The following is a 9,026-nucleotide window of genomic DNA, read 5'->3' as shown; positions in this document are numbered from 1 at the left end:
TGTGGGGAAGGGGATCCAGTGTATTTGGACTTTTAAAAATCCTTTGACAAGGCCCCTCACCAAAGTTTCTTAAGCAAAGTGAGCAGTCGTGGGACAGGAGGGAAGGTCCTCTCATGGATCAGTAACTGGTTAAAAGATAGGAAACCAACGGTAGGAACAGTCAGGTTTCCCAATGGCGATGGAAATGGTGGGGTCTCCCACGGATTTGTACTGAAATCAATGCTATTCAACGTGTTCATAAATGATCCAGAAAGGGGGGTAAACAGAGGTGGCAAAATTTGCAGATACAAAATTACTCAAGATCATTAAGTCCAAAGCAGAGTGTGAAGAGCTACAAAGGGATCTCACAAGACTGGGTGACAAAATGGCAGATGAAATTCAGTGAATGCAGAGTAATGCATATTGGAAAAATTAATCCCAGCGATACAAACCAAATGATGGGGTCTAATTTAGCTGTTAGAAAGAGATCTTGGCATCATGAATAGTTATCTGAAAACATCCACTCAGTGTGCAGCTGCAGTCAAAGCTAACCGAATGTTAGGAACCATTAGGAAAGAGTTAGTTGCATTAATATTTTCTGTCTTATTATCTATATAAATACATTACATGCTCACACCTTGATACTGTCTCCAGTTCTGGTCTAATAAAAAAAATATTAGAATTGGAAAAAGGACAGATGGGCAACAAAAGTGATTAGGGGTATGAAACATCTTCCATATGAGAAGAAATTACAAAGACTAGGACTGTGCATCTTGGTCATCTTTTTCAAAGGGGTGGGTGGGATATGACAAATCTACAAAATCATGACTGGTGTGGAAAAAGTGAATGAAGTGTTGTTTACCTCTTTATGTGATACAAAAACTAGGGGTCACCCTATTAAATTAATAGGCACCAGGTTTAAAACAAGTACTTCCTTATTATTCTTGACACCACACAGTCAACCTGTGGAACTTGTTGCTGGGATGTTGAGACAGCCAAAAGCAAAACTGGTTCAAAAAAGAATTGGATCAGTTGATGGAGGATAGATCCATTAATGGCTATCCCTGAGATGATCAGGGATACAACCCCATGCTCTGTCCCTAAATCTCTGACTGCCAGAAGTCAGGATTAGATGACGGGATAGATCACCCAAAATTGCCCCGTTCTGTTCATTCCCTCTGAAGCATCTGTCACTGGCCACTGTTGGAAGACCAGACACTGGACTACATGGACCATTGGTCTGACCCAGTGTGGCCGCTGTTATGGCTTAATTGGCCAGCACCCTAAGCATTTGTAGGAGCTGGTGCCTACAGCCCAGCCCTGGAACTCCCAGACCTGCCATTGGCTTCACAACAGAAATATCCTTTGACAGGCTCCCTGACTCAGTCTCTGTAGGAGAGCGAGAGAAGGCTCCCATGTGTCATCCCTACCCATCCAGGAGATCTAATCCGCATAAATCACCCTTAGCTCCATGCCACTACCATCCCCATGCCCATGCCTGTGAAGAGCCACTTGTGGAGACACGGGTGAGAAGATCCCAAGTCAGCGCGTCGGCACCTTGGCTCTAGACTGATTACTGCTAAATAGCGTTAAAGAAACAGTAACAGTCTACAGTCATGGCTACTGAAGCATGACAGCTACAGCGCCTGCACCCAGAGCCGCCGAGCAGCCAGAACCAGCCAGCCATACAGGAGAGCCAGGGCTGGGAGACCAAGGTTAAAGCAGTAGAGGCAACCAAGGGCTGCGGGCAGGGGTCTGCTGCTTATCCATCTCTCCATCAGCCATGTAGAGACACACCGGGGCAGAGGGATCACAGGGACCAAAGGCCTAGTGGGAGCTCTGGCAGGAAATATTTGGAGTGAGGGGCAGGGACACTCTCACTACTCAGTCATATCCCCGCTAGCAGGAGGGGCTGTAAATTTGCCATGTGGAGATGCTAGAGAATTTGCCCATGTTTGCATTGGCAATTTCTTCCCTCCCCTCCCCAGCACAAAGCAGGGGCTGCCTCTTTGCCTGCAGCATCAGCGATGCCCTCAGAGCACCTGTCCTTGTCTCTTCCCATCTGATGGGGAAGAGCAGGGTGATCATGTAGGGCTCCCGGAACTTAAATCCAGCTTCCACCAGACAGAACTGAGGTCGCAGTCCAGGGGCCTACAGGGCTGACAAGTGAGCTGTAAAATGGCAGCCCTGCCCTACGGCCTGGTCTCAACCCAGTACTAGCCAGGCTAGTGCTGGATTCTGTGGGGTCATAGCTGCTGCTGGGCAGTGGAGGGCCATGGAGTTGATTGGGAGGCCTGCCTGCTCATGGCTGCAGCCTTTGTGGGGGTGGCTGGTTCTGTGCTGTGTGGATGAACTGCCGGCAGTTATCAAACTCAAAGCCGGGGTTTGGCTCCAGCGGGACTAGGAGGCCAAGACAATCAGCTGTGCAAGTTCCCCTTGCTGAGGGTGGGGTGTGTGTGTGGAGGGGTTCGGGGGGCTTTGACATGACCTTACACCCTGGTCCTATGTCTAGTAACCTAACAATCCGCACGGTCTTAGAACGCCGTTCCAACTGGCACGTCTGGCCCGGCCTTGCACGTCCTTCACCCCCTCTGTCTGCGGGAGGAGCTGGGCTGGCTGTGCAGGCCTGTGTCGTTTGGACACTGTATTGTCCAGGCAGCTGGCTGAACTGAGCCTCAATCAAAGCGCTGCTGCTAGATGGGCTTCCTGGCAGCTGTCCATGGTGCTGGGCTGTAGCCGGCTGGGAAGCACAGTGTGTTTGGAAAGTCACTTCTGCAAAGTCTGCCTGGCCCCGGAGCTGGCCACATCCCGCTCCCTGAACTGGCTTCAGAGCAGCGACTTCTCGGTACATTTACCTCTTTCCAGGCCCAGCATCTGCGGAGACTTCCAGCTGTTACGGGCGAGACTGGCTCTCGGTTTTGCAGGGTACCAAGCAGACCATCTGGCCATTGGGAGCCTCCGGCTGTGGAAATGGGAGTGTGATTGTGAGGAATCCTGGAACGTATGTGGGCACCGAGGAGTCGAGGCTGGTCTGGATGTCTGCTACTGTTGGCTTCACTGGCATTTGCCTAGATTTCTAGGGTGACTTCTCAGCCCCACCGAAGTCTGAATTTAGTGGAGTCAGGATTTCACTATTTCTTATCTGGAAATACTTGTCCCACGTAACTGCAGGTGTCTGTCATGGTGGTGGGGGGTTACTCGAGGTGAATCACTACCACCTGCCGACAGTGTGAGAGCTTTGTCTGGGAGCCTCCCACACCTACTGCCCAGGCTCACTGAGCTGAACCAGCCCCACTTGCACATGTACCTCGGCTGCATCTTGTACAGGCCCTGGGGGTTTATCCCACACCGCAGCCCTTACTTATCACTGCAGGCATCGAAGGCCATCTCTTGGGCAGATGGCCCCACTGGCTTCTCATAACCCTCTGCCCTTTACCCCCTCACCCATTGTCTGACACAACCCCCATCTAGAAACCTGTTCCCAAGGCTTAGCTTGGCTCTCTGAGGTTTCTGATTCTAGGCGAGATACCTCGGGGGCGACTTGAAAACTTTTCAACACTGTTTCCTTGAATGGACTCTACAGCTCAGCCTGCCCCAGGCCATAGAGTTAAACACAGGTAAGGCTTTACCAGATGCTCTCTTCCTGTGTGTCAGGAAGCTGGTGCACTCTGCATGTCCTCTCAAAGCTCGTCAGGAATTCCATCATGCAGGCTCAATGCCCGAAGCTGAGGTGTAACTGGTCACTGCTGGGGGCTCACTGGGGATGCTTATGCAGGGGAGAGAGGCTTTTATTTAGTAATTCCAGCATTCTGAGCACATGTCCCTCTCTTTGCACTTTGGGTCTTCCAGCTCCAAAAGTCTCCAGTGAGTGGGTTCCTCCACTGCCTGTCCCTCCTCCATCCACCTCAGGTGTTCACGTTCCTTTTCCAGTGTCTCAAACTCCAGTCAGGCCATCTCCCTAATCATATGGCCACTTGAGTGAGAACTGGGCTGGGCTGGCTCCCCTTAGCTGGAGTGTCACCCTGAAATCTGTGCTCTCCCCATCCTCCTGCCTACCCAAGGGAGTTGGCCACCCTCCATAACTTGTCTTGTTCCAGAAGCATAAACCTCATTTCCTTGACACTTCCCCTGCAGTGCCCAGACTCCAGCCTGGCTGGTTTGGAATGTTTCTTGCTTGCTCATTTCGCATGGCTTTATGTTCAATTCCTCTCTCTCAAATTAAAGAGGGCAAAAAACACAGTGGGACCTTTTTTCTTTGTTTCCAGCCTTATTACTCTAGACCCTGATGGTGTGTGTATTTTAATTTAGCTTGTAAGTGTCTTGAGCATGAACTTTGCTTAGCTAATAAACTGGGTGCAGATCCTGCTGATTACCCCACTGTGACGCTTCCGGGGCTACCTGAGGTGTCCAGCATGAATCGCTACCACTCGCTTACAATGCAAGAGCCTTGTCTGTGCCCACCAGGGGAAGCCTCCCAAACCTGCTGGCAGCACAAGTGCTCTGCTCTGTGTTCAGCAAGCCCCCTGCTTCTCCCTCTGCAGGCTAGAAATTGGCGCACACCCCTGGTTAAACACAAGTGCCCAGCCCCAGGTCTTCTGGACACCTGCAATGCAGTGCACCCCAGGGCACCAGCCTGGCCTCTGTTCACCAAACTCTCTTGCACAAGTCGCTTTGTCCTGTCAACAGTAAAACTAAACAGATGTTTAACTGAGCTTGAGCTGAGCCCAAGTAGGTGCTGGTGAAAGGGCTGGAAACCCAAGGTTACAGATAAATATCAAGTGCAGTCTAGACCCCTTACTTAGGACCAAGTTCTGGTCCTGTCTAACCAGGTATTTCTCACCCTGTGGTTAATCCTCTGCACACGTCTCCAGTCCAGAGAGCTGGGACCTGTTTCAGTAAAACACTGGCATTGGGCAGAGGGCCTTGCTAATGGAGAACAGCGTGGGCCCTTTCCTCTCCTCTTACACAGTCCAAGACTTGTCTCTTCATAATCCAGGCATTTCACAAACTTCAGGTAAGCCTGAGGGTCCCCATGTCAGTCTTTTTTCTTCAGGCCTGCCCCTGTTCTAGACTGTAAACGCTGGGCTGGTCTGAGAGATGGGGGTGGGTCTCACTCTTGTGCACTAGCTGGGACCTGCCCACCCTCACATGACATGCGTCACTTCCAACAGTTCTGGAACACACTGTGCTGGGGTGTACCAACCCCGCTCTGGGCTAGTGGGAGCATCCCCGCTTGACGCACAAGCCACCCATGTCACGCACTAGTCCACATTACACATCTCTTAAAATGTGTACAAACCTCTTGCAGCAGCCATCATGATCAGCTGGTTGTTCGCTTTTAAGGACCACACACGAACCCTGCCCCCCCCACTTGGTGAAATGTTGAAGATGGTCAGACACGTGCAACATGCCTGCCTGGGTCCCCGTGTAACAAGGTAACTAGTGCTAATCACGCTCGGTCAGCCATGCAGCAGGTGTGAGTCTTTAGGCAGAAGTTGAATGAGAGGCTGGTGGGGTGGGAGGTGCATACAGGGTAGACTTATACATGCTCCAGGTGCTGCCTGCCCAGGCCAGGGCCATGCTCCAGGTGCTGGGATACTGACATACCATGGGCAGGCTCCCTGCCACCAGGGACAGTGTCTGGCTGCCCAACTTCATTTGTTTGAGTGTACAAAGCTGCTCTTGTAGCTGAAGCGAATGTAGTGAAGCGTGTTAATGGCAGTTCCACTGAGGCATGTCCGTGGGATCACTGCCCCTGCAGAGAGCTCAGCACAGCGAGTACTTGTACATCAGCAAAACCTCACAAGGTCAAAATCCAGACACGTCCCATCTTGGCAGAAACTCCCCCAGCTGCATCTCTGCCGAGGGAGAAACCTCTGTGAAGCCCAGGCAAGCAGGTAGGTTGGGGAGGGGGAGGAGGAATCTGGCCCCCACCTGCCCTGGATTCCCAGGAACTTGTTTTGCTGTGCACATTTCTCAGCCTTTAGCATCTCCCTCTTCTCTGTGCCCCTTGGTGGGGTTCCCACAATGGCCACCAGCGTGCTGTGGCTGTATGCACACTGAAGGGCAGGCCGAGCAAGGCTGCTGGGCAGGGCCCAGGGTCTGTCCTGTGGTGGTGGGTATTGTGTGCTCATCACCAGGGCTCCTGGTGGCCCAGGGGTGCTGAGCATGCTGTTTTGTTAAGGGGGTGGGGGCCCTGGCAGGTAGCAAGAGGGAGTCTACAAAGCCCAGCTGCATTATTTTCCCATTAGCCACTCCAGCCTGACTCTCCTCCTCCTGCCTGCTGCAGGGCCAGTCATTCGCCAGAGGAGATGTGGAATGGGGCGGGAAAGAGGGAGCCTATCAATTCTCTCACAAGGGAAAGTTATGGCCTAGGAACTCCCCAGCCCCAGCCTGGAGGAGGTGCTGGCTCTGCCCGCACTGCGCCCTGGCTGTGAGAGCTACCTGACTCCTCCTTAGCCGCTTTCTTCTGGGTGCATCTCTGAATTGGGGATGTTCCTCAGTAGCCCAGCCTGGTTCCCTACTGCCAAGGGCTGGATGCATTTTCCCGCATGCTCTGGGATACAAGGGAGTGGCCAGCAGATCATCTTGCACATGGGTGATGCTGCCCACGCTGGTTTGGGGAACAGGTGTGGGGTGGATGGGATTCCGCCTTCCCGTTACGTATACAACATGCCTTGGGTTGATGCTGATTTCTCTTCTTCCCCTTGTCCTCAGGTGTGGAAAGGAGCACCCCAGCCCTGTTGTCCTACACTTGTGACGCACTCTGAACTGTGGACTTTCTCTTCTGGGCCCTTGGGCCTCTTCCTGTCTGGCAGCAGGTGCCCAACTCTGGTGTGGATGTGCAGGGCTCGTACCTTTCTGCAGCCCCACGAGGGGAGCGGAGCAGAATAATAAAACCATCTGCAGTCCCACAGGGCATGGACCGGGAAAGCACATGCAGAGGCTGAACCTGAATCCAGCCATAGGATGGCTATTCCGGGCAGGAGCATGGCCAGTCACAGAAGGAGAATTTAGCAGCAGGGAGTGAGAAGGGCAGATGGGGTTGGTGAGCCTGGAACAAGGGCGGGGTTGGTGAGCCTGGAACAAGGGTGGGCCTTGTGAAGCAGGGTCCCCCTCCACTCCTACTCTTCCAGCCCTGGGCTCCCCCACCATGCACAGTTTTGCTGGTGCTGCTGTGTGAGAACATTGTGTCCTCTTGCAGCTCAGCACCTGTTGTGGATCTAAAAACACAGCTGCAAGGTGAGCAGAGGTCAGTGGCACTGTATAACCTAGAGAAGTTGCATTGTCTCTGGCAGTGAGCTCTGGTGTGTCCAAATGGCCTCTCTGCCCCAGTGGCTTGCAAGTTCAGGTGCTAGGTGGGGCTGTCTGACCCCTGCCAGGGCCAGTAGATTGCAAGGCGCAGACATGGGCAGGTGCAGAACTAGAGGCAGCTGTGGTGGCCTTTGCTCTTCCTCCAGCCAGTGCCACATCTCCACCTCACACGCCATGAGACTCTCTGCTGGGGCCTGTCAGAACTAAGTCTCCACTGTGGCTCAACCACTGTGGGAGGCTCTGTTCTGCACCCCAGCCTCTGCCTGGGAGGGGAGCTTTACTGCCAGCTCTTCTGTGGCAGGGGGGAGCGGAAATAGCATCTCACTTCTCTGAGCTGCAGGTCTCGGGTGGAGGTCACAGTGAGCACGGGCTCCCAGCACTGGGATTCGACACGCCGGGGCAGTAGAGGTGTCCCCAGGGGGAGCAGCTGAGCTGGCCTGAGTGTGATGGGTTAAAATGAAGAGGAGCTGGGTGCTGTGCCCTGGTGTGAAGGAGGGGGGGCAGTGGGCTGGGGGGGGGAGTTGATCCTGCTGGGCTGTGATGTAGGTGCTGGAGTCCTTTTCTCCTCCTGCACTGACTGAGCCTACCTTATCCCTGTCACCATGGTACCAACTTCTTCTGCCCACACCCCCATGTCTCCAGGGCAACCGTGGCTTTAGATTGTTACTGTGGTTGTGTGTTGGTAACAGTCTACAGCCATGGTCGCTTGGGCTAGACACACACTCATCACAGGGCTGGAGCCTTGGCCCGCTCTGCAGCTGCTGGGGAGATCCTGCCTCGAGGGGGCAGAGCCAGCCCTGTCTGAAAGGGGCCCACCCAGCCAGTACGGGAGAGGCAGGGCCACGCCTGCCTGCAAGCAGGGGTGCCTGGCTAGGGGGGCAGCAGCTGCAGCACAGGGCCGGGTAGGGAAGGAAAGGCAGAGAAGGGAGTTCTCTCATGCATTGAAGGGAGCTGCCCTGAGCCCCCTGCAGGGGCAGGGTGGGGTGTACTGGAGGGAGAGGGGGAAAGGCTATGGGGTGCTGGCTTGGGCCCCTGAGCTGTGTGGGGAGCTAGGTAAGGAGGGGCCCTGGTGCACACAGGGACCTTGCTTCCCTCATGGTGTGGGCTCTGACCTTCCTGGCATCATGTGGACAAATGCCTTGGGCAGGTGGGGCTGGGAGGGCCTGGGGCTGGGCAGGTCCTGGGATCAGCTGGAGAAACTAGGAAGCCAACGTGCCCTGCACATGAGCCTCGCAGCCAGGGAGCTGGCATACAACGCTAGGTCTTCTAGCCTGCTCCTTGGAACAGGAGCAACAGACAGTCCTATAACTTCACGAGACCAGCCTAGCCCCGTCTCCTTCTCCCAGTCACCCAACAGTCCGGCTTTGGCAGAGGGGCTGGACGGCATTGCTATTTCCAGGGATGCTATGCAGCTGGGGGGGGGGAGAGAGATCTAGTATCTTCATCACCCCGTGCTCAGCCCTGCTCCCCTTTTAGCCCCCCCAATGCTGTCTGCGGGGTACTCCCCTGGTGCTCTCCTCTTCCCTCTGCTGTCTCCCCAGCGTCAGCCTTGGGCTGGGTCAGGGCTGGGTGTGGAAGAGACACAGCGTGCTGGTTCCCCAGGGGGCTGAGGCTGCACTGCTAGATTCTTACCTGGCCTGCCCCAGCTCGGGGCGGGGGGGATGGGGCTGGCAGGGGGTGCTCCTGGGTTGTGGTACTTCCAGCCTCCCGGAGCAGTAGGAGTCCACATGCAG

At 54.4% G+C, this 9,026-nt stretch overlaps 1 long non-coding RNA gene across 1 annotated transcript; it reads right to left on the bottom strand.

The window, feature by feature from the left end:
- Positions 1-424: 424 nt before the first annotated feature.
- Positions 425-6,703, bottom strand: LOC128825882 (uncharacterized). The gene is made up of 2 exons (XR_008442749.1): positions 3,609-6,703; positions 425-2,941 (listed from the first exon to the last, which is right to left on the bottom strand). It is a non-coding gene; the product is annotated as an uncharacterized LOC128825882 (long non-coding RNA).
- Positions 6,704-9,026: the final 2,323 nt, after the last annotated feature.

Source organism: Malaclemys terrapin, chromosome 18 (assembly GCF_027887155.1).
Source record: "Malaclemys terrapin pileata isolate rMalTer1 chromosome 18, rMalTer1.hap1, whole genome shotgun sequence".
NCBI lineage: Eukaryota > Metazoa > Chordata > Testudines > Emydidae > Malaclemys > Malaclemys terrapin.
This window is presented reverse-complemented; position numbering and strand designations above follow the sequence as displayed.